The 26,480-nt window shown below is 36.2% G+C and overlaps 1 protein-coding gene across 4 annotated transcripts in view; it reads right to left on the bottom strand.

Moving 5' to 3' along the window:
* The window catches only part of UNC5C (unc-5 netrin receptor C), a 357,910-nt gene that overhangs the window by 301,632 nt on the left and 29,798 nt on the right, over positions 1-26,480 (bottom strand). The window lies entirely within an intron of this gene.

Here is a 26,480-nt window from a genome sequence, read left to right as displayed (position 1 = left end):
CTCTTCTCACAGCTGCACATGGCTCCGTGCCCTAGGTTGCTGCTGGGGAGGGAGAGGAGATCCTCTTTGCTCCTTCCACTTCCTCCTGGGTGTCCAGCACCTCAACCTTTAGATGTATGGCTGTGTGGGTCTCTCAGATGTCTTTTGTGTTGTGTGAATGTCCTCTGTTGGTTTATGAATGTCTTTTTCATTGTATCTTAGCAGGGAGACTCTCAGGGAAGAGGTCACTCTGCCATGATGTGACGTCACCCCTAAATAATTCTGATTTTGACCTATTCAGCCTGTTCTTTTCAACTAGAGAATAACTCAAGAATATCTGTTAAACCTCCATTATATGTTGGGGTATAGGTTGGAGAGAACTTTTAAAGTAAATACCTCATACTGAGGGGGCAGCTTTAGAGGTAACCAATGTTATTATAAGGTAATGTAAGCTTAATCCCAAATCAGAATAAAGATAATAATTCAATATAAGTTCAGGTAAATGTGAGACGACTATGGGCCCGGGTTATAGGGATGAGATGTTCCCAGAGCTAGAATCTGAGACCATATGGAGTAGAAAGGAGGTGTAAGGAGTTCCAAACCAAGAGCAAGGCTATAGCTCTGAAGGAGGAGTTCAGAAGACCTCTTTGGAAAACTGTGAGTAGAACAACCCAATTACTATGCATAGTTCATGTCTGGACTGATGGCAGGAAATATACGTTAGATGAAGACTGTTGAACATGAAATTTCAAACTAAGGTTTTATTGTGTATGTACACTCTTTTTAAAAAGCGTTTTCTAAATGTCTTTGTCCAACAATGCACTTCTTAGACAGTGGATGGAAACAATAGATAGTCAACTTTATTAAACTTTAACAATTTTTTTAATCTGTGGAAAAATCAATAGCACTACAAAAAGTGAAAAATAAACACACTACATCTTTTTCAATAAATCTTTCTGTTAAATTTTTCAACTGTACTTAGCTATTGATTTCCAACTATGTACTGTAGGGCAAAAGTTGTGTAGGTTTTTAAGGTATACAGTAACTTGGTCAGGAATTTTCGAAATGTTGACCAAAGCTCATTGCATATTCCTGATTGTTTCACAGAGCTTTGAAAATTAATAATCTGTTAATTCAGTTAAAGTTGGCTGGCTGGTCACAATATTCTGGCCCAAAGGCCACTCCTATTTTTAATAAACAATCTGAAGGCAAATAATAGATAGGAAATCTCCATTACTTTTCCCAGTTAATATTCTATTTCAATTACAATGTCATTTTTTTTAGTTTTAAAAATTGAATCTGCCAAAGATGCCAAATATATGGTACATTTTATGATTAAATCAAAACTATGATATCAAAATTCAATAAGGAGATATTAAAACTGCAAGAGTCAGTTATCTCGGCTCACTCCAGGGTTCTTAAAAAATGATCCCCAGATTGAAAAGGGCAAGAAAGAAAAATCACTCACATGAATAGCGAGTTAAAAAAAAAGGCGACAGGCTGAATATAGCTTAAATCAGTGGATAGGCTGAAGCAGCGGTACCATTTGGTGAATGGAAAGTGTAAACCAAATGATGTTTAAATCTACTTACATTTTATAAGAGAGCAAACCATTTATAATTTGATGATAGTGTCAAGGGTTGTCTGTGTGTTCAGATATTCCACTGGCATAATAATAATGGCAACTTGTGATTCATTCAAAGATTTCAGAAACTTTAAGAGAATTACTATTAATGAGATTTTTTTAGCTATTAAAAATTGACCAAAGAGGTCCCATAATTTGCTTAAGGCATTGGAGATCTTTTCAGATCTTGTTGCCCTCACTACCCCTGTTATTAATTACAGAACTCAATGCTTTTATCAAAGAAAGTGCATGGAATGCCCCTGAAAGATGTACCTCTGTTTAGAATGCTTTCCCACATTAAATGGAATTCTCAAAATGGGAGATGCAAAACTTAGCTGGGAGAAAGCAAATTCAGCAGAGGAAGGAGGGGTGTCTTCTAAGAGGCAATGCTAAAATTAAAACTTATTAAACTAAATCTTAGCTAAAATTAAAACTTACGTTAAAATCCAATTTAAAATAAAGATGTTCATCTAATGTATTCAGATGCTCTCAAAGTGGAGAACTGATACAATTTTTTAAGTTAGCGCCTATTGCAAATGTCTTCACCAACATTAGCACCCAGAAGTAACTCACTATTACTTTTCTTAAAATTTGATTGAAAATTAACTGAGGAAAAGTGGATTTCATTATAAATTAGAACATTTTATATTAAGACATATAGTCACCATATAGAAAGCTATTTGAAATTGAATTTATACAGGATATTTCTCCAAATGTAGTGAAAGTGATTCATTTATGTACACTTGTGCGTGTCATTTATACAGGCACTTCTAATTATTTTTAATGGAAATCAGCCAGTCATTAAGTTGGAAAGAGTTTTTCTATTTTCCCCCAATGTCCCATATTGATTTTCATTTTCCTTATTTCAGAGGGAACATAATTGATCTCTATTTGTCTCTTTCCACATAATACCTTATTTTCTCAGCCTAACTGAAAGGAAGATCATAACATATTTCCCACACTCCTGTGTTAGCAATGTTTTTAACAATCAGATACTCCTGTTATCATCTATAACTTTTGCCAGTTTTAAGATAGACAAATTGAACCAGTATAGAGGTCAATTTCTGTTGGCCTAGAAAGGCTGCCCCCAAATTGACAAAGCCATTGTCTGTGACACCAGAAGGGAAAAGTTCATAAATTTCAAGATCAAATTAAGTACTGATAGCTTTTTGGCACTGATAGAACCTCTGAGGAAAAGGGTGGACGTTATACGGAGTTGAGATCCACATAGTTATAATAAAAACATAATTGATATGTACTTATCATAAAGATCAGATTAGCATTACATGTGCTCTCTCCCTCTGGACCTTCACAACAATCTCAGTGAGTAAATTAGGACGTGGGTTGTAATTCATATCGTATGGACAAGGAGTTGAAGCTCCAGCATATTAAATGGCGGCCCAAGTTTAAACAGCTATTAAATGGCACATCTAGGATTTAAAATCCAGACTTTTGACGGTAAAGTTCATATTCTTTTAGTGGCCAATTCAGTCATCTTCATTTTTAAATTATGAATTTAGTGGAAGTCTCTCTTTGTCAATCACAGTACCAACAACAACATAAAGGATCAAAAAGGAAGAGAAGCTTTAATCTAAAGTTTTACCAAATTTCAAATACATGACCCAGGATCCAGAATCCAGGCAACAGTCTATTCATATGGAGAAATTAGAAATTGTTCAGGGACACAATATTAATATTAATAGCAACACTTTTCATTTTTATAGGACTTTGTACTTTTCAAAGTGTTTTACATACATTATCCCATTCATATTGCACATAGGAGTAATTCAATAAACGCTAATTAAATATAGCTTTTTAATGGAAAACTACTACAGCTAAAAAACTAAAAATCTGAGGACTGGGAGATTATACTATTCTGGAGAAAAACAGTACTGGCCATTCTATACATAAATTATTTTGCATAAATCCTTACCTATCAGTTTAGCAGAGTGGCATCCTCTGTTGACAATGTATGCACACTTTACGTACATATTTTAGCCCTTTCCTGATTTTCAAAGAAGACATTTAGTGAGCCTCAGAAATTAGGATTTAACCAAAAGTGCCTAATGGTTTTTTCTTTTTTTCTGCCCCCAGCCAAACTAGGGAATAACTCAGATTGGCCAAGAAGAGGTATATTAATATCTGATAACAAATTAAAAGTATTATCTAAATTTCAAACTGTACCATACCTAAATATTATGGTGTGTAAAGTATCTGAAGAATAGAGAACAAGAAATAATTGCAGGTAATTCTTATTTTAATTAGGAAATTATGAAATACCCATCTTCAGTCCATTTGTAAGCTGTAACCTAAAATATTTTAAAGTATGCTACTAACAAAAGAATCACTTTTACCCCATCCTAAGTTTAAAATAAAGACATTATTCATACCCAGGAGAACCCTAATTTGATCACGTGACATAAATGTTGGGCACTAAATGACAATAACATTGAGGACAAGTATAACAAGAAATATACACTTAAGCTTATTGTAAAATATAAATCCATGTTGGTATATGTCATGTAAGGTATTTATAAGAGATTATATTCATTAATTCTGTTGTTATTCCACAAATTCTATATTATTAATGAGCTTTAAAAAAGAACTTGCCTATTCAACAATCATTCACCTGAGGATATTTAGTGAACACTATGGGCCAATGACTCTGCTGGATCCTAGAGGGCGTACTCATGTGGAAATGGTTTCCTAGGGGTGTAAACAAATTGTAAAACTTACTATAATAAGTGTAAACTCAAGGCACACAGGTGACACAAATAATATTCTCTACATGCTCACTTATCACTCAATAATTTGATTCATTTATTATTTAAAGATAGGTATTTATGAGCAATATAAACATAATGGTATTAGGGAAAGTTTAGAAAGTATGGCAAAGAAGAAAACAACACAAAAACTATTTTTATCTTAAGATGCTTTTTCCCAGTCTTTTTAAATATATGCATTTTATCGTGACTTACAATTTTATTTACTCCCTCATAAACATTTTCATATAATCCCACATAATTTTATAATAAACTGTTAAATAGCTACATAATATTCCATTCAGTGAGAAAGTTTATTATAATCACGGCATAATGCAAAGACCACAATCTTTCAAATCTCATAGACCTGAGTTTAGATTTAGATAATTGCTCCACCACCATTTCACTTGTCTGTTTTCTTGTCTGTAAAATGGGAAAGATAACATATACCTTTCAGGCTTTTCAAATATCAGAGACTATTAATTAATGAAGCACCTATCACAGATGCTGAAACTCAGAAGAGAACTAAGAAATGACAGCTACTGCTTATTATTCCCTGAATGTTGTAGAATTAGATCATAATATCTTGAATAATTATTCCTTTTGGATTGTTTTATTCAAGTCCAGTTAGAACTTTGCCCACCATTTATAACGATCACTGAATTTATTTTCTAAGCTCAAATCAGAACTATTTTATAATAGTTATTTTGGCAGAAGGAAAGATCATTCAGGAGTCATAAGCAAAGAAAGGCAAGAGTAGTTGTACTTGTTAAACACTGCCCCCTGACTAGTTGACAAGCATTACATAAGAAACATTCTATCTTCTCTAAAATTATCAAATGCACTACTATTTATCAAAGTGGTCTAAACATTTAATTACATGCAGCAATGTTAGCTAATACTATCGCTTGATAATTCAAGCGATAGTATTAGCTAAGATTTGTTTTATGTTTTTCTTCACTGATTGACTGTAGCTCATACTTTGAGCCAGTCTTTACATGTTTGGAAAAAAAAACAAAGCAGCCGGCAATCCCTTCTGTCATATTATTTTATTCCTTCCAAAGTATTTTCAAACTGGGAAATGTAATTTTCTGGGGGTTGTGCATCATTATGACTGAGTTCAGATTTGCCTTTAAATATTTTATTTTGGAGTCGATTTATATAAAATGACATGTAACATCTCATGGAGACTCTAAGGTGGGCAAGGCACAGAGAGATGCTACTTTACCTCCTGACACTTTTGCTGCAGTAAATCTATTGTCTTATTCAAATAAAAGTGCACTTCCCTATGCTTAGAGAATTTAAAAAATGCAACTTTAGGGGCCGGCCCCGTGGCACAGTGGTTAAGTTCACACATTCTGCTTTGATGCCCCAGGGTTCGCCGGTTTGGATCCCAGGTGCAGACCAATGCACTGCTTGTCAAGCCATGCTGTGGCAGGCGTCCAACATATAAAGTAGAGGAAGATGGGCACAGATGTTAGCTCAGGGCCAGGCTTCCTCAGCAAAAAGAGGAGGATTAGCGGCAGATGTTAGCTCAGGGCTAATCTTCCTCAAAAGAAAAGAAAACAAAATGCAAGTTTAAAGCATTCTCTGTTGGTAGAGTGTTTTGCTAATGAAACCTCTTTCCCTCATGGCAACAAAGGAAAAAGAAAGTTTATCAAAGACAAGGTGAAATGTACTCAGATGAGGAAAATATTTTCAGGCATACAGTTTTAAAAATGTATTTCTTATTCTAGGTCAGATTTCATTCATTATGTTATTTCCAACTTGAATAAATACCAACTCCAGTGATTCTCAGAGCTCAAGCTGGGAGGAAAATTCTGGATACAATAGGTAGAAGTTGAAAAGTCAGCTTGATACCCATAGGCAACTGAGGACCTGGTCACTGTCCCCTTCAGGATATTTTGAAGGCCAACAAACCACTCAACCACTGTCCTCTCTTTAGAAGAGCTCCCAGTGGCTTTGGAGTAAGGCTGGCTGTGGCTTTCGGCTTCATGATGGTTACTGGAGGGCATCCTCAGGTCCTGCTTCTGCACAGTAGCCGATGCCTCTGTGGGAAACCCTAGTGATCTCTGGGAGTGGTGGCGAGGGCAGGTGGCAGGACCCTTCTCTTCCCTAGAAACCTCACTCCCACGTACATTTTATGCAATCAACCCTGAAGGAAAGGTCAACAGACAGCTTTCAAATAACTGATTCACTTAACTACTGACATTGATCTGGCCCAGAGAAGTGAAGCTGTGGGGAGATAAAGGGTGGACCTGAGCAGTCAATCACAGGAAACCTAAGCTCCTTTAAGTCTTGTAAAGAGACTAAACACACACCGTAAGCTCCCTCCCTTCGGTAACAGACATCTGCCAAAGCCGTGAAGGTGAGTTTACACTGATGTCCATTTGGAAGATGAAGATGATGGGATGTGTGAGCACATACGGGAGGTGGAGGCACTGGGGAGGAAAACACAGGAGTGAAAGGACAGCTGTAGACCGTGATGAACAAGACAGGACAGGGCCGTGTTTCAGACAGGTTAACCAGCTACATCCTAGGCCATTAAGCGCAGACCTGGATTTCAGAAAACAGAGGGTACATGCGGCTGCATCCCTCCATCCTTCGAACACTCACTGCCTTTCGCACCTGACTCATCAGGAGCTGAAGCACTCTGTAGGTAGGCCATACAGCCAGCCGACACACAGACTCAATAGAAATGATAAAAATTTGGGGGTTTCTTTTGGTTTTGGAGCAGCCGTCCTTTAAACACCCAATTCACACAAGGGCTGCAGTATTTCCTTTCAAATAGAAAATAAATGTAATGTCCATTTTGGTTTCATTCTTAGCACTTGTCATGCCACAAAGAATACCAGTGAGAGGCTCTCCAGTTTCAGAGGAGTTAAGAGTTCCTCCCAGACAATAAACCCCATGAGGATGGGGACCGAAAGTGTTTTGCTCACCATGGAAGCTCTGGTACTTACAGCACAATAACTGGCCGGTAAGAAGTCCTAAATAAGTCAGTCAGTTAATAAACAGATGAGTCCCTAAGCAACTACAGCTATCATAACCACATTAATGTCTTTCCCTAAACTTTCTATACTTATTTCACGGATCATGTTTCTACGGGTTACTTTTGATTTGGCATAGAAATAATAAAATAAGTACCCTTGATCCAAGGTTCCTCAGCTGGATAAACAACAACTTGCTCTTATTTTGATTAAGGAGAGCCATTACATGTTTCTCCTCAAGCTATTAGTCTGCTAGGAACATGCTGTAATTTATAAGCCCTATCAAAACTTTCCCTTTAATGAAATGAATAGGAAATTAATGCAGTCAGGCAGAAAGCTCTTTTAGCTAATAGTTTTTAGCACTTTCTTCTTTGAAATACTAGAGAACAATTTTCATTTTCTGCTTATTTAAGGAGGGAAAATTCAGTCCCATTGATATCACCTTGATTGGGTTTATCTATAAGTATGGTATACTCTTTCTCTTGGGCAAGCCCTGTGCTATAACATCGAAAAATAAATGTCTCAGCTTCCTAACATTAACAGCTATTGTAAATAGTACTACATGACCATTAGCAAATAAACTCCTAGAATAATACTATTTCCTATGTGTTAACAAATGTCTATAGAATTTAGGAACTTCAAGTTAGAGTTGAAACACCGTATTCACAGGCATTAAAAGAGATGTGATTCTAATTCTGCCTGGAAACAGAGGTAAAAATTAATGTACTTATTTTAGTTCTGAGAGAGTGCTTTGTGCTTGAAATACTGAAAGAGATGACAGTACAATTAGATTTTACTTTTTAAAGAGACATCTGCAGCTAGTCCTCTGTTGTTTGGGACGGTGCTCTTTAAAACAAGGACTAGCTGCAGGCCTTTTTCATTGGCTCAGAACTTTGAGAACCAGACCATTATTTAGGGCTTTTATTGTCAGCAACTAGGATCAATCATTCTATAAACATAGTGTTTATATATAATTTTATTATTTGATTAAGAAAAGTTGAAAGGGGTCTGCTTTCTAAGAAGGCTAATCATCTCCCTTTACAGTGTATTTTTTGTTACTAATTAGCTTAACGAATCCTTTCATAGCTAAAAGGTCATTTCCAGTCTTTCAAATATTAGTATTACTGCATGCTAAAGAGTGTAGACATCTCAACCCATGTTGTTAAATTAATAAATTCTTTGACTCTTGTTAATACACTTATAGTTGAAATAAAATAACTGCGAATGGCTTTAAAAATAAACTATTACTTGTAGAAATATTAAAAAGGCAGATTAGAATCCTAGGAGCATGCATAGGACCAAGGATTCTTTTGTTCATTACAGTTTCTTTCTCAGGATTTAGCTTTGAGGCAGTTTTGAATTTCACATCTGATACCACCTTTGAAAATATTCTTAGAGTGATGAATGACCTCTTCCATGTAAAACAGTTTTTGAAATATCTGTATATTTACCAAGGCTTCTTTCCTCTTATGTTGGAAAAGTTTATTTCTTGATTAGAAGCCTGTGGTGATGCAGCCACAGATAACTGTTACTGTAAAAAGAGAGAGGAGATTTATTTTCTTTCAATTTATAGAAATGTCAAATAAATATTACAAAGGAATCCTACTCTTTTTTGTTTTTTTGAGGAAGATTAGCCCTGAGCTAACATCTGCCACCAATCCTCCTCTTTTTTGCTGAGGAAGACTGGCCCTGAGCTAACATCCGTGCCCATCTTCCTCTACTTTATATGTGGGATGCCCGCCACAGCATGGCTTGACAAGCGGTGCCATGTCCACACCCAGGATCCAAACCGGCGAATCCTGGGCTGCCGAAGTGGAACTTGCACACTTAACCGCTGCACTACAGGGCTGGCCCCAGGAATCCTACTCTTATGTTGACAAGTCAGGCTTCTAAGAAGTGGCCTTCTTTTTAAATTCAAGAAATGTGGTTCATCAGTTTGAAGAATACTTATAATTTCAAATTCTTAGCATGGCAATGTATTCATAATACTTCCTCAGTAGTTTTGACACAAGTTAATGAGCCTTTACACTTGATCTTTGATTACATACGATCACCGACGAACATATTACTTCTCACACTTTGGTTAGTTGTTTTATTACATTGGATTTGATTCAGCCCTGATCACCGGGTAAAAACTTTGGATTAGAAACTTTGTTAGAAATGTTAACAAAATTAATTCTCAAGTAAACATTCTTTTGACTTATCCATAACTACAAAGAGTTCCGTGACATAATTACAGAACAGTTACATGACAATGCCTAATGTTTAGCTGAGGCTGGACAAGCTGCGGTTGGCACTCAGTATGTGTGGGTCACCATTTTCACTATTATTAACAATGGAAGTATACATTTTCATTGTATGAAATGCTTAATAAAATCGTCCCCCATAAATTCCTTTTAGGGCAAACCATAGATTTTAGTCCAGGTTATTGTGAATACTACAGTGATGAATACACTAATGATATTACCGGAATCTTTAAAATTTCTAGTCTGCTAAGACCCCGACACATCTCCTACCCCAGATTTTTCAAATGATGTTATCCTGGATTCTGACTAGCTTTACATTCCCTCTTTCTTCATTAAAAAATTCTTTTGACTTTTATTAACATTCCCAAAATGTATTCCATATCTTTACTTCTTATTGAGGAAAAATGTTTAATTCATATCTTCCATTATCTTCAAATTTGTAATTATTGGACAATATATCTAACTTTTCTCTTTCTTAACGTTAATAGGTTGACATTCATTTTGATTCTTATTGTAATTTATTGTTTATTAGAGTCATTTGACATAATTCATCTTCTAATGCAATAAATTCAGTTTCATTTTTCTAATATTGTTTGGCTGCCATCAGGACACAAACCTTCTGAAAGTTATTGAAGAAGGGAAGCCAAATGAAATAAAACTCCAGTGAATTTATTAAGAGGCATTAAAATAATAGAATAGTAGCCATATGATTTAGGTACTTTTACTTTATTTTATTTTATTTTGAGGAAGATTAGTCCTGAGCTAACGGCTGCCAATCTTCTTCTTTTTCCTGAGGAAGACTGGCCCTGAGCTAACATCCATGCCCATCTTCCTCTGCTTTATATGTGGAATGCCTACCACAGCATGGCGTGCCAAGCGATGCCATGTACCCGGGATCCGAACCGGCAAACCCCGGGCTGCCAAAGCATAACGTGTGAACTTAACTGTTGCGCCACCGGGCCGACCACGGTACTTTTAATTTTATTTCTGCTCTTTTTAGTTGCAGAATATGCAAACCATCGAACCAACTCTCTAAAAAAGCATAAAATAGCATGGCCTCCCTCTGTCCTCCTCTAAATTCTTTACTGTTGTCAGACATTTAACACTGCTTCTATCCTCTCTCGTTTCATTTTGCTCACGCTCAGTGGAAACTTTTCACTAGGATCCTCAATGTAACAAAGCGACTTTAGGTTCAGAGACCTAAGGCATTTTCTTCTCTTTCACTTCAGTCCCTAATTATCACTTCATATCAACCTAAGAGGGCCTTCAAATTAATGTCATTAATCAATCACCACCATTTAATATCATTAAGAATCCTGAAAACTTATTTTCAACAGTTTTTACAATGTATGCTTTTGTCTTAGCTCCATTCACATTATACAGTAAAGCAAGACTTCTGTTCTGGAAGCCCCACTGACATTTCTATGAAATAATGAACATTCAATGGATGGTAATATCAGATGGCTCTTCCTAGTTCTCAGCTCCTGGAAAAGGTTCTCCATTTTCCTCTGCCTTTGTGCACTAGGATTTCTTCCCCTTTGTTATTGCAAACAGCATTCTCCTCTGAGCAAATTTACCCACCGCTCAGTTCTAAATATAGCACAAAATAAACTGAAAACTTTCAACATTTCCTTAACCTCCTGTTTACAAATCCCCAGTTGTCCATTTGGAGCACCTGTCATTTCCTCTTGACTCCAAGTCTGTGACAAATAGATATAAAAAGAACATATACATTTGTTATACGAATCAATCTTTGTGAACTAACTTCTTAACACTACTCTTGAAAGAACCAGCATGAATTATAATCATGGCCACGGTACTGAATACTTTAAGGAGTATTTCATTACTGATTTTGTCTATTATTTAAAGGTGTGTAGAAAATTTTTTAAATGGGAGAAAAATACACATTATTTCAAGTCTACGAGCACAGTAACAAAATTGAGCTGCGGTTTCAAATAATATGCTGACACATTGGAATAAGGAGTGAAAAATTAACCTTGTGCCAAAATCAAATTAACAGCTCTTTAAAAAATGTTTTTTGCAGAGATATTATATATGCACACATGTGTGCAATGCCCTCACTTATATGAATCACTGACTAATGTCTTATGATGTCATACATTCTAGTTTAAATTTGGAGGTGGTCTGTTGTATAATTTTTATAATCTTTTCTTATGAAACTATGCAATTTTAATTTTTTTACGATTACTTTCAATAAAGAATTTCTATATTTTTTGAATTGTCCAAATTCAACCAGTCTAAAACTCAGAGGCTTAGCTTATTTAAATCCAAATATTCCTGATATTGTCTTAAAAAATAAAAATGACAATGCCAGACACGGCAGAGAATCAAAGAGAAAAATCAACAAATATTTACCTCAATTTCAGAACTTTGCTTCCTGCTTCAATTGGTCCATTATCAGAATTTGATTTTAATTCTTCATTAACAGAGAACAATTTATCGATTAAGAACAGTAGCAAAAGAACAACTTAAGGCCCTTACAGTGCTACCACCCTGGTACAGGTCAAAAGAACTAGGCAAACAAGAGGCCAATTCAAGAGTTCCTGCCCAATTTCCTTCCACAGCCAGGTCTTTATGAGCGAGCAGTCATGGAAAAGATCCTAGAAAAATAAACTGTGGAAACATTTCAGCAACTTAATTGAGATTTTGCAAGGCTCTCAAAGCCTGCATTGTTATAGCCCGCTCTCATCAAAGACCAGGATTCAGCTTAGAAATGGTGCTATTCAAACCCTGCCATATTAGCCATATATCTTAGGAATTTACTTCCTAATTATGCAGTATGCCTTATAAACACTTTTTTTGTTCTGTCATTGGGTGACATACTATTTTAAGCGAGTAAAGCAAATTGGTTTGATCATTATTATGAAAAGTTCTTCCTCAACACATGTCAGATTTAGGTTATAGGAGCATATTGCATTTTTGTTCTAGAAGTTTTAATGATCTCCAAATGAATTTATCACTTGCTATGCTACTGGGGAACATATGTGTCTACACAGCCTTCTATCTAAGAGCGAAACTGCCACCCCTCAGTTTGAAATACAAGAGATGCTGAAAAGGCAATACCATAGTTTCTGCAAGAAGTGAGAAACTGTGTCTTCTGGAAAGAGGAGGCACTAAGGTCACAACTTTGATTTTATCTCTGTCTCTGAGGAAGTCCAAGAGTAGATTGAAAGAACACAAGACTGCACTCATTTCAAGGTGAAGAGTGACTCTAAAGTGCGTTTTGCTCGGGAGTGCTGCCAGAACTCCAAGTGCCGACTTGTACCCTCTTTCCTAACACTTGGCAAAAAGAAAAGGATGAAAAACATGTTTCATTTATTTACTTCATTCATCAAAATTTTATTTTCATTATAAGTTCATCTTAATCTTAACAAATGGCTAATCTATTTTTATGACCTTTCCAGGAAATGCAGACAAAGTAAATAAGATTGTTATATGAAAATAATCAAAAATAATTTGGAAGTAAACTCACCAGGTGGTTGCAGGATCTTCAACTCTGGGGCACTAAGTTCAGAGCAATGGTGCCATGAGAGTATTTGTATTTAGGATGTTGTTTGTATCTGCCTAAGATGAGCAATTATCATAAATTACTACATTTGACTGATGCCCAATAGTACAGCACATTCCAGTCAAAATATGTCATCAAACCACCAACATTGCATGATGGTTTTTGCCCCTAGGTGACAGTGATGTTAAGCATAATACTCAGAAGTAATTTATCCTGTCACTCACACATTTTAAAGTTGCTATTTTGAAGGGTGTTTGATGTAATAACAGACTATATGCTATTTTACATTTTTTTAAAAAACCCAGCATGTTGAGTAAGGGCTAATTGCTAGAGAGGGAAAGAAGACCTAGCAAAATGACCTATATAGTTGGCCTAAACAGATGGTAAATCCGGGAAAAGTTAATCAGAAACCATGTCACCAAACTGGGTATTTTTCAATAGCTGTACTGTATTAATAAGAAGAATGAAACATGGGGCCAGCCTTGTGGCGCAGCGGTTAAGTTCACATGTTCCGCTTCTCGGTGGCCCAGGGTTCACCGGTTCGGATGCTTGGTGCAGACATGGCACCGCTTGGCAAAAGCCATGCTGTGGTAGGCATCCCACGTATAAAGTAGAAGAAGACAGGCATGGATGTTAGCTTAGGGCCAGTCAGCAAAAAGAGGAGGATTGGTAGTAGTTAGCTCAGGGCTAATCTTCCTCAAAAGAAAAAAAAAAAAACGAAGAAGAATGAAATAGAAAAAAATGCTTGCTTATGTATATGACAATGACAATATCCAAGATATATCTGATTTTCTTCCATGATTATTCTCTTCTAACACCTTCACTCTTTGATTGTGAGCGCAAGTACATTAATAAATATAATACAAGCAAAGTATAATATGACTGACATGAGTAATAAAAGGCATATGTATATACATTTATACACAAAAGACACATATACACTAGATCATTAGAAATTGCGCTCTAAACCACCTGAAAAGCATTTTAATTTACTTTGAGGTACAGGGTGGGAACTCAATAAATATTTGAGGACTTAATAAATGTGTTGCATTTTTTAGTTTTCAAAAGTTTTCACTCTTTTGAATTTGAGACTACCAAACACACTAAAAAAGATTGGAGACCAAGCATTTTCATTTCTTCCCTAATATAATATCATACTGAGCAAATTAATTGACAGATACAAAGGAAAGTGATTATCTATTTAAACTGACTAAAGAAAATGAGCTAATGATATGTTATTAGATAATTAGGATAGATGAATGACAGCTGGTAACTCTGCAATGACTGAGTTCTTTCTCATGACAGCCCAACAGACCTACTCAATGAAATGTGTCAACCCTTCCTCCATTATCCTAATTCTCTCCATTTTTTCCCCCTTTAACAATGTTGGGTGTCATTGCTTTAAATATCTTCTTCTATGTAGCCTCTGAAACTTTACATTTTCCTTTTTTCTGAAAATTCTTAGTTACCTTCTCTGATTTTTCTTCCTCCGCAGACTTGTAACACTGAGCAGATCCTAAGACTCTTTCTCCGTCTCAGCTCTTCTTATCTCATCCTTCGCCTTAAAAAATCTCGCGCCTTCCCCTGATCTCAACTGTCACGTTGGTGCTGATGACTTCAGTTCTCTATGTATAGCCATTTCTCTCTCTCCATGCGCAGTCACATAATTCTAGTGTGCTGACATCATTTCCAACTAAAGATCTTTAAAATTCAGACATCAATTTCCCCTATGATTGTTTCTTCGGTATGAGTTCCTCTGTTTTGTCAGTGGTACCACAGTCTTTCCCATCGTCTTGTTCAAAATGCCACAATCAGCTACAACTGATACAGGGAACTCCTTCACTTCCATGGATCAATGTGAAGCAATCCATTAAGTAAAAATGTTTAGCATTAATGTTTCCTTCTTAGAATCTCTAAGCATTACGCCTTCCTTTCCATTACCACTACCATCACATTAGTTAAAGACTTCAGGATCTCATACTTGGTTTACTGCAAGAACCTCCTGACCATCCAATTTTTTCTTCCAGTCTACTTTCACTTGGATCCATCCTTCCTATGATTTCAGATTAATCTCCCTATACCACACTGTCTTTATACCGGAGAACAGGGTTTAAGGGCAAGGTTGGGAACACACGCACGCCAGATCCAACTTTCACTAGGTTACTAGTCTTGTAAAAGTTACCAGGCATTTTGCTGCCTTATTTCCTATCTATAACATAGGTTTGTTGAGAGAAATAAATGGGTTAATACGAGTAAAACACTTAGAAAACTTCCTAAGACAAGAGCTCAATAAATGGTGGCCACTGTTATTATTACCATTATCATCTCCCTCATTAAAACCTTTTATCAGCTTCCTGTTGCATTATGTGATAAAGCCCAAACCCCTTAACCTGGTAATTAGGCTCTGCACAGTCGGCCTCATGTTAATGACCCAGATTCAATGAATAGTATCTGCCAATATGAATGCTCTGGTCCAGTCAGGGGGAACTAATAAAACGTATCTTGAAATAATGCTTCCACTCTTGCTGTGACTCACGATGTTCCTCAATTCGCTTAATGTGTTTCCTTTTCACTCCACCTTTACCATGCATGCTGCTCATTCTTCAGTGCCCTAGTCAAGTCTCATTGTTCCAAAGAGGGTGGACCAGATCAGCATTTATTGTGGCCCAAACTTTCTAGAAAAAGGGTTCCTCAAATAAACTTAGACAGAACTGTACGTTATAAGCCACCTTGGAGATTAACAATGCATATTAATGTTTAATAGGCTCCGAGAAGTCTTAAAGAACTTTTTTAAAACAGTGTCCCAAATTTATTTGAACATGAAAGATTGTTTTTTCCTTCTAGAAACTATTAGCAGTCTGGACATGAATATTCCAGAGTGTAGAAAAGAACTGAAAATCTTTTAATTTTTAAGCTGCTATATTCACTATTTCTTACTGTAATTCTAAATTTCAAAAGTGAGTTCAAATAAATCCTAGAGAACCGAGAATGTGAAAAACAATTTTCTATCAAGTAAAAAGTTCAACATATGATACCACTGGAATAACAATAAAAATATTTAATAACATCTAATTAAGTTTATCCTTGACTTGTGTCATTACATCAATTAGAAATGTTGAAAATCCAGAGGAAGACTTTAAAAAGCTTTTTTTAGTTACCATAAAAATATGTACCCACATTTTTCAGTGCAATTATTATGTTGTATCTGACAGCAGTCAAAGAAATATAATCCAATGCTGATTAAAAGTTTTAATTTCCTTATCCATGGATTGATTTCTTATAGACTCTTAGTCTATAATTACATGCTCTTTTGCAGACACTGCAGGCTTTAACTCCTCATTTCTAGGCCCTGCCTTGTAGCTAGAAAAATTCCATCTTTATTTCTACTATATAAACTATAAAGTGACGCAAAGAAAGGAGATGCTGAAATAGCAGAAACGAAGAAGAGATTTAATAAAAACGTGAAGATTGACATTCAGTCTTTTAAATAATTAATTCAATTACTCCTGCTTACTAAAAATGTATGTACCATGCTATTAATTCAATTAAAAAATAACTGCCATCATGTAGACTAAAGATAATTATTAGACAATAAAGTGAGTTGACAGAAAAACACATTCCTCAAAATGTAAGATTTTATGAAAGTTCATTTAATTTTATTCTCATTAGATTAATATATTTGATGTTAGAATAGCAGGCCATTTTTATCCAAATAATTATTTGCATAATAGTAACCAAACATGAATAGAAATAATCTGAAAAAAACCAAGTAAATATTAATCAGCCACACCAGTGTCTAAATTGTTTTAATTTTCTAAGTACCCATAATCAGAATATTCCACGGAATTGGGTGTTTGCATTTGATGTCTATAATTACAATACTCTGTAGACAGACTTTGTTTTTCACCTGTGAAATACTTGATACTTACAAGACAAGAACCACAATGTGATCTCTATCTATATTTTATTGAAGGCCCAACAAATGGGAAGGGCACCTAAAATAAAATAACATCAGTTTTAAGACACCAATGTCACACATAAAGATCTGCATTTTTGTAATGGGAAAAGTCCTTCTATTTTTGATTTCCCATATTCTCTCTGACGTGTTTCACTGTAAAAGTTTTAACATAGATAAAAGAAAACTTTAATAGACATATATTTATTAAAAACGAAAATGCCCCTATTTATAAAGTATTTATAAATACTTTATATTATCAAGTAAATGATCATCTTTAAAAGCCTAGTTCAAATTTTATTTCCCTATTTCATTAAAACAGACCACTAGAGGGCAAGCAATACTCTGATCTCAGTTATAAATAAATGGATGGCTATAGCTCCTTAAAATAACTAGTTATACCCGACTCATTCTGTTTTTCTTTCCTTCTTTTATTCTTTCATTCAAAAACTATTTTTCCTGTGCTTACTGTGTGCCAGACATTGGAAATCCAAAATTAGAGCAATCGAATGTGGCTTTCTCTATCCTTGGGTCTCTCCTCTCTATATATACATATGCATATATATTTGAAAAATGGTTTCAATACATTCCTTCAGTGTTTTATATTCCTTTGTATCTTCTTATCTTTAAAAATTTCACCATAAATACAGTGTGCTATAGTAAAATCACAGACCCAGACCTTATCAGACAAGTTGTAGTAGAGTAACTAGGACATCTCCAATACTGAACATCAAAGAGTAGCTTTTGGTATCAAGTATATTAATAAATAAAATCTATATCCCATAGAATATTCTAGAACCCTGTCCAAAATTTGCCTCAGCATTTTCCTAATTAAGTTGTCCCTTCTTTTATTAGGTGGTCCAGAATCGATACACAAAGAGAAAGGTGGTTGAGCTGTTGTCAGAGACAATTAAAGTCTTCTTCAGGTCCCCATTAGCCAGTGTCCTGAGAAACGGGTGGAAAGACTTCCTAACTTCTGTTGAATATAAAAGAACCTCGATACCCTGGGGATATTGATTCAGAAAGTCAGAAAGAATAGCTGAGAAGCTCGTTCAGTGACAGAGAAGTTAACGATTTTGTGATGCACCCAAGAGAAACTCCTTAAGCCTTTGATAATTGCAAGGCAGGTAGTGCCACTGCTGACCTCGTCAAATTAGCAGGAGCCAAGAGGTCCGTGGTGGAAGCCAAACCCAAATATACAAAGCAGAGTTCAGCAATAGCCACACACTTGCCACTGTGTCTGTACGTGTGTGTTTTCTCTAATAAGAGACTGCTTTCAGTCCTTGCTAATCTTAGCTTCAAAGAGTTTTATAGCTTCGGCACTTCCATGGCACGCTAGGTACCCCAGACAGGGAAAATGGAAGCCGCTTCTCTTCCACATGCAAAATCAAGGCACACAGAACTAGTCTTATAAATGTTAAATGCTCAACTTAATCAAATAACATAGGAAAAAAAGAAGCCCAAGATAGAGAAATTGATGGGGAAATGTTCAACCACCAGGCACCATCTACATCTGTTTAGCCAGCAGCTTGTTCACTGAGCATTTACACGGGTTCATCCCTTCAGAAGATGCGTGCAGTGCTCCTGTTCAGGCTCCAGGAGCACAGCACTAGCCAGATCTGCTCTCACATCTACATTCTAGACTGCACTGTTGCTGCCAGATGCCCAAAATATAAAGCTGATCAAACAGTCCCTTCCTTTGAAGGGTTCCCTCTTACGTGTGGAAGAAAGACATAAGGATTCAGAACCGTGCAATGGGAAAACTGATAAAAACCGAAATATGTGCCAACAACTGCGAAATGTGGAAGTTTTCTTCTGAGCATTACGGTGGTGGGGGACACATCCTGGGCATTGCCGGGAAGAAGATGTGAGGGAAGAAGATTGCTTTGTCACGATAGTCTTGTTTTGGAAGAAACTTGACGGATGAGTGAAGAATATTTGTCAGACGGGGAGGAAGCAGCAGGCCAGGCACTGGGCACCTAGTGGCTGAAAAGCACAGCAATACAGCATAAGTGGAAAATGGAAATAAAAACGGCTGGAAAAGGAGGCAGGACCAGAATGCCAAGGCCTAGCATGCCCCCTGCCTACAGAGAACTGTGAATTCATTTAGCTGGTGATAAGCGACCATTTAATGAGTTTAAGCAGAGGTTCAAGCTTGAATTTGATGAGGCGCACATGAAAAATATGAGAAAATTGTAAAAAACATATGAAAAAAATCAATACTTTTGCATTTCACATGCACAAAAAAACACCCTGTTGAAGGCGTGAAGAATGGATTGGAGTCAGGCAGGTCCTCCTATCCTTATAGATCAGGATATTGACAGAGAAGCTGAACGGACGATTTGCAACCAAGCACAGAGAATTTCTCATTCACAGCTAGTGACCGTCTCATCCCCTTCCCCAGAACAACACAGTAAGGGGAACAGGGCATGGTTCCGAAAGGGTTCCAGTGTAAAATAAGGCAAGGAGAGAACTACACTTTTCATCCTCATAATTCTTGGACGTTCAATCACCCCAGGAAGGAAACTTGCATATAAATAACTGACTGATTTCAGCACATTTAAATTGATATCTGCTTATGACATGACAATAAGATGTCCTAAAATTTACTTACATTTCAATAGAGTTCAAAGATTCTTTACATGAAATATTTGTTTTGTTAATGACTATGATAAATTAGATTTACATCTTTTTTTCACGCCAGGTTCATGGAAACACGCTCAGGTATTTGCTACTACTACTAAATAGTAATTTTGTTTTTGTTTTTAAAAATTAGGTTAACTGGAAAGAAAGTAAAACAAAAATTAATTTTTCAGGTAATAAAAATCATTTCTCAGAAGTGCTGACCCAATAATATAGTCAATATTTTTAAGGACATAAAAATCTTTGATAAATTAATTAATTTACCTTACAGAAGCTGTGTGTATATGTGCTTTACCCACTGGCAAAGGTGTCCCTCTGGAAAAAAAAATACTATTTTCTTGATAGAGGTCTGCACCATGCCTCCACAAGTGGTTTGACAAACCTACTTCTTGTCATGGTGCTAAATATGTTAATCACACTGAATGACCGAGGCTAAAAGCAAAGCGACAGTTGACTGTGACTGCCATTAACCGTGGATCACATCCCGGCATGTAATGCAATTATATGGCAGGAAACAACTAATGCGGGCTGCTCTGGTGGGAGAAGGGAGAAAATATTGAATTTTTCCTTGTAATCTATTTACATCTTGCAATGGGGGCATTAGTCAGATTACGGTTCAGAATGCCAGGCACACACAGACCCGGTGTGCTAAGTGGTACCTCCATTCATAACGTGATAAGAAGGTAATGGTCAGAGAAACAAATACATCAGGATTCCACTGAGTCAGGGGCAATTTTCTCTCATAAACTTCCCTCTCTGTTACACTGTCTCAGGATACAGATGGAAATCTTTTAGAAATTTAAAGGTCTGCCAGCATTATTAAGTTCCAGCACTACTTTTCCATTTCCCTCACGAGGAGACACAAATTATGTTGAATTTTAATAGTAACTCATATTAATTACCTCACAGAGTTCAGGCTTAATATATATTATCAAGACACATGAACCAAACAGCATGAAAATGTACATCTCCTCAAATACTTTGTTTCTATAGCTGAATCTATTAGATCGCACCAAAGTTAACAGAGAAACAGGCAATGTGTGGTGGGCGGTACTAAGGCCACAGCTTTACAACAGTTTGGCAAATCCCTTTGGAATATTCTGGGTGTTTGAAAATTCAAACCTAGGATGTTTTTCTTGGATGCTTATGTACTGTCAATCATCATGACAAACCTGTTCACTTGTTTCCCTGTTTCTCAAAGCAGTTTTCTGAGAATAACCTGTTTTGCCAATCTTAGTACCGCTTTCCCAGTTTTCCATGATCTCTTTGACCAGAAGGTATTTAAACAAGATAACTGTCCAAATATTTTTGATAATATATAACTCAAGATCAAATCTGTGATAGTAAGCTTGATTAGCTACGAAATAACTCAACTAACAAAAGCTGTTTGTGTGGGGCCAGCCTCGTGGCAGGGTGGTTAAACTTCTGTGCCCTCCACTTCAGCGGCCAGTTGGCAGGTTCGGAACCCCAGGTGAGGACATGCTCCATTCATCAGCCATGCTGTGGAGGCATCCCACGTACAAAATAGAGTAAGATTGGCACAGATGTTAGTTCAGAGCTAATCCTCCTCAAGTAAAAAAAAGGAAGACTGGCAATGGACGTTAGCTCAGGATGAATCTTCCTCACCAAGAAACCAAAAAAAATCAGTTTACGTATTCAAACTAAGGGAAGAACAGAAAAATTTTATACTTCTAATTAAGGACAAACATAAAATAAATCCAGACATTTAAAAAAATGTGCGTGACCTTGATAAGCCTTTACTAATTTACAAAACTTTAGTGCTGTTGGTCCTTGCAGTGGACTGGAATTCTCTTTGTTCTGGGTTAATTCTTATGAGTCTTCCAGGCACCAAACCACCTCTTCTGAGAGGCCTTCCTTGGCAATTTCCACAAGTTATCATATGTTTCTATAATTTATTATACTTCCCTTCAAGGCACTTATCACAATTGCAATTAAATAACTTTCTATATCACTCCTCACTAGCCTATGTGTTCCATGAACGCAGGAACCACACATCAGTTTTATTTACATTGAATCTTTAGATACAAGAAAGGTACCAGACAAACAATAGGGTATAAATATTTATCCAATGAATAAATATATGAATGGTGATTTATTCCTTGATATTTCCCGATTTTAATAATACACTATCTTAAATGTATCTAATTCTTGTTTCTGAAGCAAATAATTCTTACATATAGACTGTCTGGCGCTAACAACTTCTTGAGGCACTCCTTCAATTTGTATAGAAAGACTAGAAGATTATTTATATATAGGCGACAGGAAAGAAGTCAACTGCTTTACATAAGTAACATGGAAAACTAACAATGATTCAACAATAGCATCAAGAATATCTCTCTTATGCAATATATCTTCTACTCATTACATGTAACTAATTTACTAATTGTAATCCAATTCCTAATTATAATACCTTCGTGGCACATGTGGCACATGCTGCTTTCATATGTCTTCTCAATAAATTATCTCAAGGGTCTTAGAGTAAGGTGTTATTGTCCCTATTTTAGAGATGGGTAAACGGAGGCTCAGAACGCTAAGGATTCTGCCCAAATTTAAATAGCTAGTAGGTGACAACTACAGAATGAAGTCTGCACAGGCTTATATTCTGACTGAAATCCCAATGACAGAATTCTAAGTCCATCCATAGCTTGCCCCTTAAAATAAGGTATTTGTAGCTAGCAACTTACGTTTTCCTCAGTGAGCTAAAGTTTTTGTTAGCTGAAAAATATGGATAATTGAAAGCATCTAAAATTTTCTTTTATCATAGAGAAAGAAAAGAATGTTAAGCATGAATAATGCAGTTAAGTAGCTCTAATCATCTACTATGCATAGCCAATAGTTAACAGATGTTCAACATAGATCTAAGGGAAAAAACACCTAACATCCAACAGGATTTTTAAAAAATAATATACCTTAAAACAAAAATCAATTCTGGCTTTAAAAAAATCAATATCAGCAATTCTTACTTTTGGAGACCACATTTTCCTACTCTAGGGCAGTATGGCGGCTTCAGTCAAGTGAAACTTGGAAGTCTAAGTCATGTATATAGATGTTGCAAAATTTTTACAAACAGTAACCAAACAATCTTTCAATGATGTGGTATCGTGCATGTATACATATATTAATTCTAGAAGTGCATGTGTGTATGCACAGATTAAATTTTATATTGTAACTTGTAAACTGTGCCTACATAAGACAATTCAAGTAAAAAATTAAGTAACTATAACTGTACATGCTTTTGGTCTGGATCATCCATGCAGAAAAACTTTCATTATTTTCTTTCTCAATACTATCGTATTATGTTTATCTATATTTTCAAACTGAATCCTTAAAAATAATTCAGTTACAGTCAGTCATTTTATTTGGGTTAAAAAAATGTAATTAAAATTAGACATATTTGATACTTGACCAAAATAAGATATCTTGAATCGATCCCAAAATCCATAGCTCCTTACAGAAAATTCTTGAATGTGAATTCTGGACTGGAAGTTCTAAATATTAAGCAAATGAAAACAGTATTGACTGGGATAGAATAGTCTATGGTTTGAAATATCCTTCATTCATTCAACCAAAACACACTAAGCATTGAGTATAACGAGGAAGAGTAAAAACACACATGGCCCCTAGTTTTACCGAAATGGCTGGAAGTCGGGCCAAGTTTTCAGATTATGAAGATCAAATGCCTTCTTTTTGGAGACTTTTGGCTGGTGGGCAGTGAAGGTTTGGGGAGGAGTGTGTGACACCTGGTGGTGTCAGCTATCCTATTCAGAGTGGGCATATGACTCTTTGGGGTGGAGGGAGCAATGGATTTGCAACGTCTCCCACTGTTCCCAAGGCCTCCCCAAGCGCTGCCTCTAAGTTCACTGTCCTTGTAATCAAAGTAACGTGCTCATCAGCCTGGATAATCAGTGTTCCATCAAGGTCTGCATCTGGTGTTTATCATCTTGGAGAGCCAAGCAACAGAAGGCTTCATTTCAACCACGCATTTTAAAATCTCTTCTTGGAATGACACTTCCTATGTGCCCTAAAGGACCCACAGCGAGTGCCAAGTTGCTGTGTTTCCTGTGGTACATACACGTGGGGAGCACTCTGAAAAGAGAACTGAAGTCCACAGGGTGGAGATTGAGGCGCAGCATGAAGCAATGAGCGAGCATAAGAAGGGGAAGAAATGTGCTCGCAGCTCACTCACTCACTCACTCACTGCTCAGTTTTCTCTTCTGTATATTGGAGGATAATACTTATTTTTTCCTTACTCAAAGACTAATTATGAAGGTTAAACATGATAACACATAGATATTGCTTTATAAATTATAAAGCTAGAAACAAACAACTACCAATAATGATAAAAATACTAAATTGTTACTCAAATGCAAGATACTATTGTCTTATTCCTTAAATCTAACTCAGAAAATCCTTACCACCTCCTAATACAATGATTACTTCTTTGAAAGTTGGACTTTCATTTTGCTGTTCATTTACATTTTCATCTATGAATTCAGGGGCTTCTAAGCCCCAGTGATCTTATGTTGGAGTCACGCTTACTACATGTAAATCTCTGACCACCTGAGGTAGGGTGCCTAGCACACACAACAAAAAAGAAAAGGAGGGTGTTCCAGTTACATCATAAACACACACACAAAACTCAAAACTCAACGCAGAAACTTGAAACAACACGGAAAAGGATAACCATAGTAAAGTGCTCCTAAAAATAGCATGACAAAGATACCAATTTTGAAAATTAAACTGCTAACTCAATGCAGCAAAAATATGCTCTTCCAGGGTGGGATCATGCTATTTCTAACCCTGTCTTGGAAAAGGAAAATATTTTATGGTCGTGAAAAGTTGGAATTGAGGCACAGTATAAAAAAACAGGATACTATTAAGAAGAGACATCTGGTCATTCTGGCACGATCACATTTCTGTTACGGAGTGCAAATGCATGCTTTATGAGAATGTGCCATTGATTACTTACTCTGCATTTTAGCACTGTTTCTAAACATACTGTAAATTATGTTAAGTAACTCACTGAGTCTCTGATTTAGATTTTTTTCCGTCAAGCAGAAAGATAATGTTTGCTCCAAAAAAGAATAAGCCAGTAGACAAATCCCATTTATAAACTCTGCAAGTGACGTGAGTGACGTTAAAACATCTGGGAGATGTTAGAGACTGCATTAACTCTAATCATGGATCACGTTATGGCAGAATTTTTTTTTCCTTAATGAGGAGAAAAGACTGAGATAGTGAATGTGTTACTCAACATAACCCTGAAGTCCTTGTCCAAGAACTGATAAAGCACTAGAGAGAAGGCCTTGCCTCACCAGATTTCTAGAACTAAGACTACGCAATCTCCTTTATGTTTGGTCTATATGTCACCGGGGACAGTGTCTGAAAAAACAAGGCCCAATTTTTCACTCCAAATAAATCATAGGCTATTCAGCACCCAATATTTACATTGAGCAAGAAGACAATCCTTGTTCCCTTTCTTCTAGCAACACTCCATTTATCTATTAATTGACTAACCTAAAGGAGAGGTCACCATGACAAGACTCCATATACAATGATAAGATTTAAACTCTGTTTAAACTGTGTTATAGTTTAAACTGTAACATACGCAGGAAAATATGACTTAGTAATTATGCCACAAAATACAGTTAAAATATTTTTTAAACACCGACGTTAAGTACGCATATTTATAAAGAAAATTACAGGATAATCCAATGTCGGGGATGTAAATGTGGAAAAAGACCTAGAAAGTTCAGTGCAGCTGCAGGAGCTCACCTTGGAAGAGCTCTGTCATTTTCAAAATGCAGAACAACAGTCAGCTCACTTTAAAAAGTGCTTTTCAGCCATTTAATCTTAAAGAATTATATTTTTAGTTCATTTATAGGAAAGCAATTAAATGATATCTATTTTGTGTAGGGTTTACTTGGTGACTGAGCTCAAAGAATAATTAAGTAAAATATGACCATCCCTTTGAAGCAGAAGCTTTCCTAAGATATGTCCTTATAAATAAACTTCTGCAATTTTTAAAAAAGAGGCATAGATGAGGCTCTAGTGAAAAATAAAAATTAATATTTAAAAATATATCTGCAACACATACAAAATATATTGACTTGGGTGTCTTAGTACTAGAGAATTTGAGAAATTGGTTTACAGTATTATTTCCAAAAGTGTTTTATTTAAAATTCACTTTGAAACTGGGAGAGAGAGAATTTGACTAGAGAAACAGTTCTTATTTTCTATGGATCACACTTTGGGAAACATTGCTTCAAGGTTAAATCAACATTTGGGAAATGTTGCTTCAGGACACAGACAAAGGGAGTTAAAGAGCATTTTATGATGGTGCTTGGGTACACTGCTAAGCTGCAAGCAGCTGGTTAAGAAAAAACAATTCTAGGAGAGTGCTGACACCTGAACCCACAGCCAGAAGTGGAACTGGGTGCACAGCCTTAGTGCAAGGCCAGCACGGGCTTGAGTCCCCCAGAGAAGTAAGAATCCATTTGGAGGGAGAAACCAGAGATCTCCCTGTGGGCCACCACGCCACCCCATCATTCCAGGGTGAATAAATGATTTCCCCTTTTATAAACCATAAAATAGACGTAGGATTATTTCATCATCACTACCATCAGCATTATTTACACCCAATCACCCAAACATTGCTTCACTTACTAACTCAGAAAACTTCAACAGAAAAGCAAACATGGAGACACACCACACACACACACGCCCTGTTT

This window comes from Equus caballus, chromosome 3 (genome assembly GCF_041296265.1).
Source record: "Equus caballus isolate H_3958 breed thoroughbred chromosome 3, TB-T2T, whole genome shotgun sequence".
NCBI lineage: Eukaryota > Metazoa > Chordata > Mammalia > Perissodactyla > Equidae > Equus > Equus caballus.
This window is presented reverse-complemented; position numbering and strand designations above follow the sequence as displayed.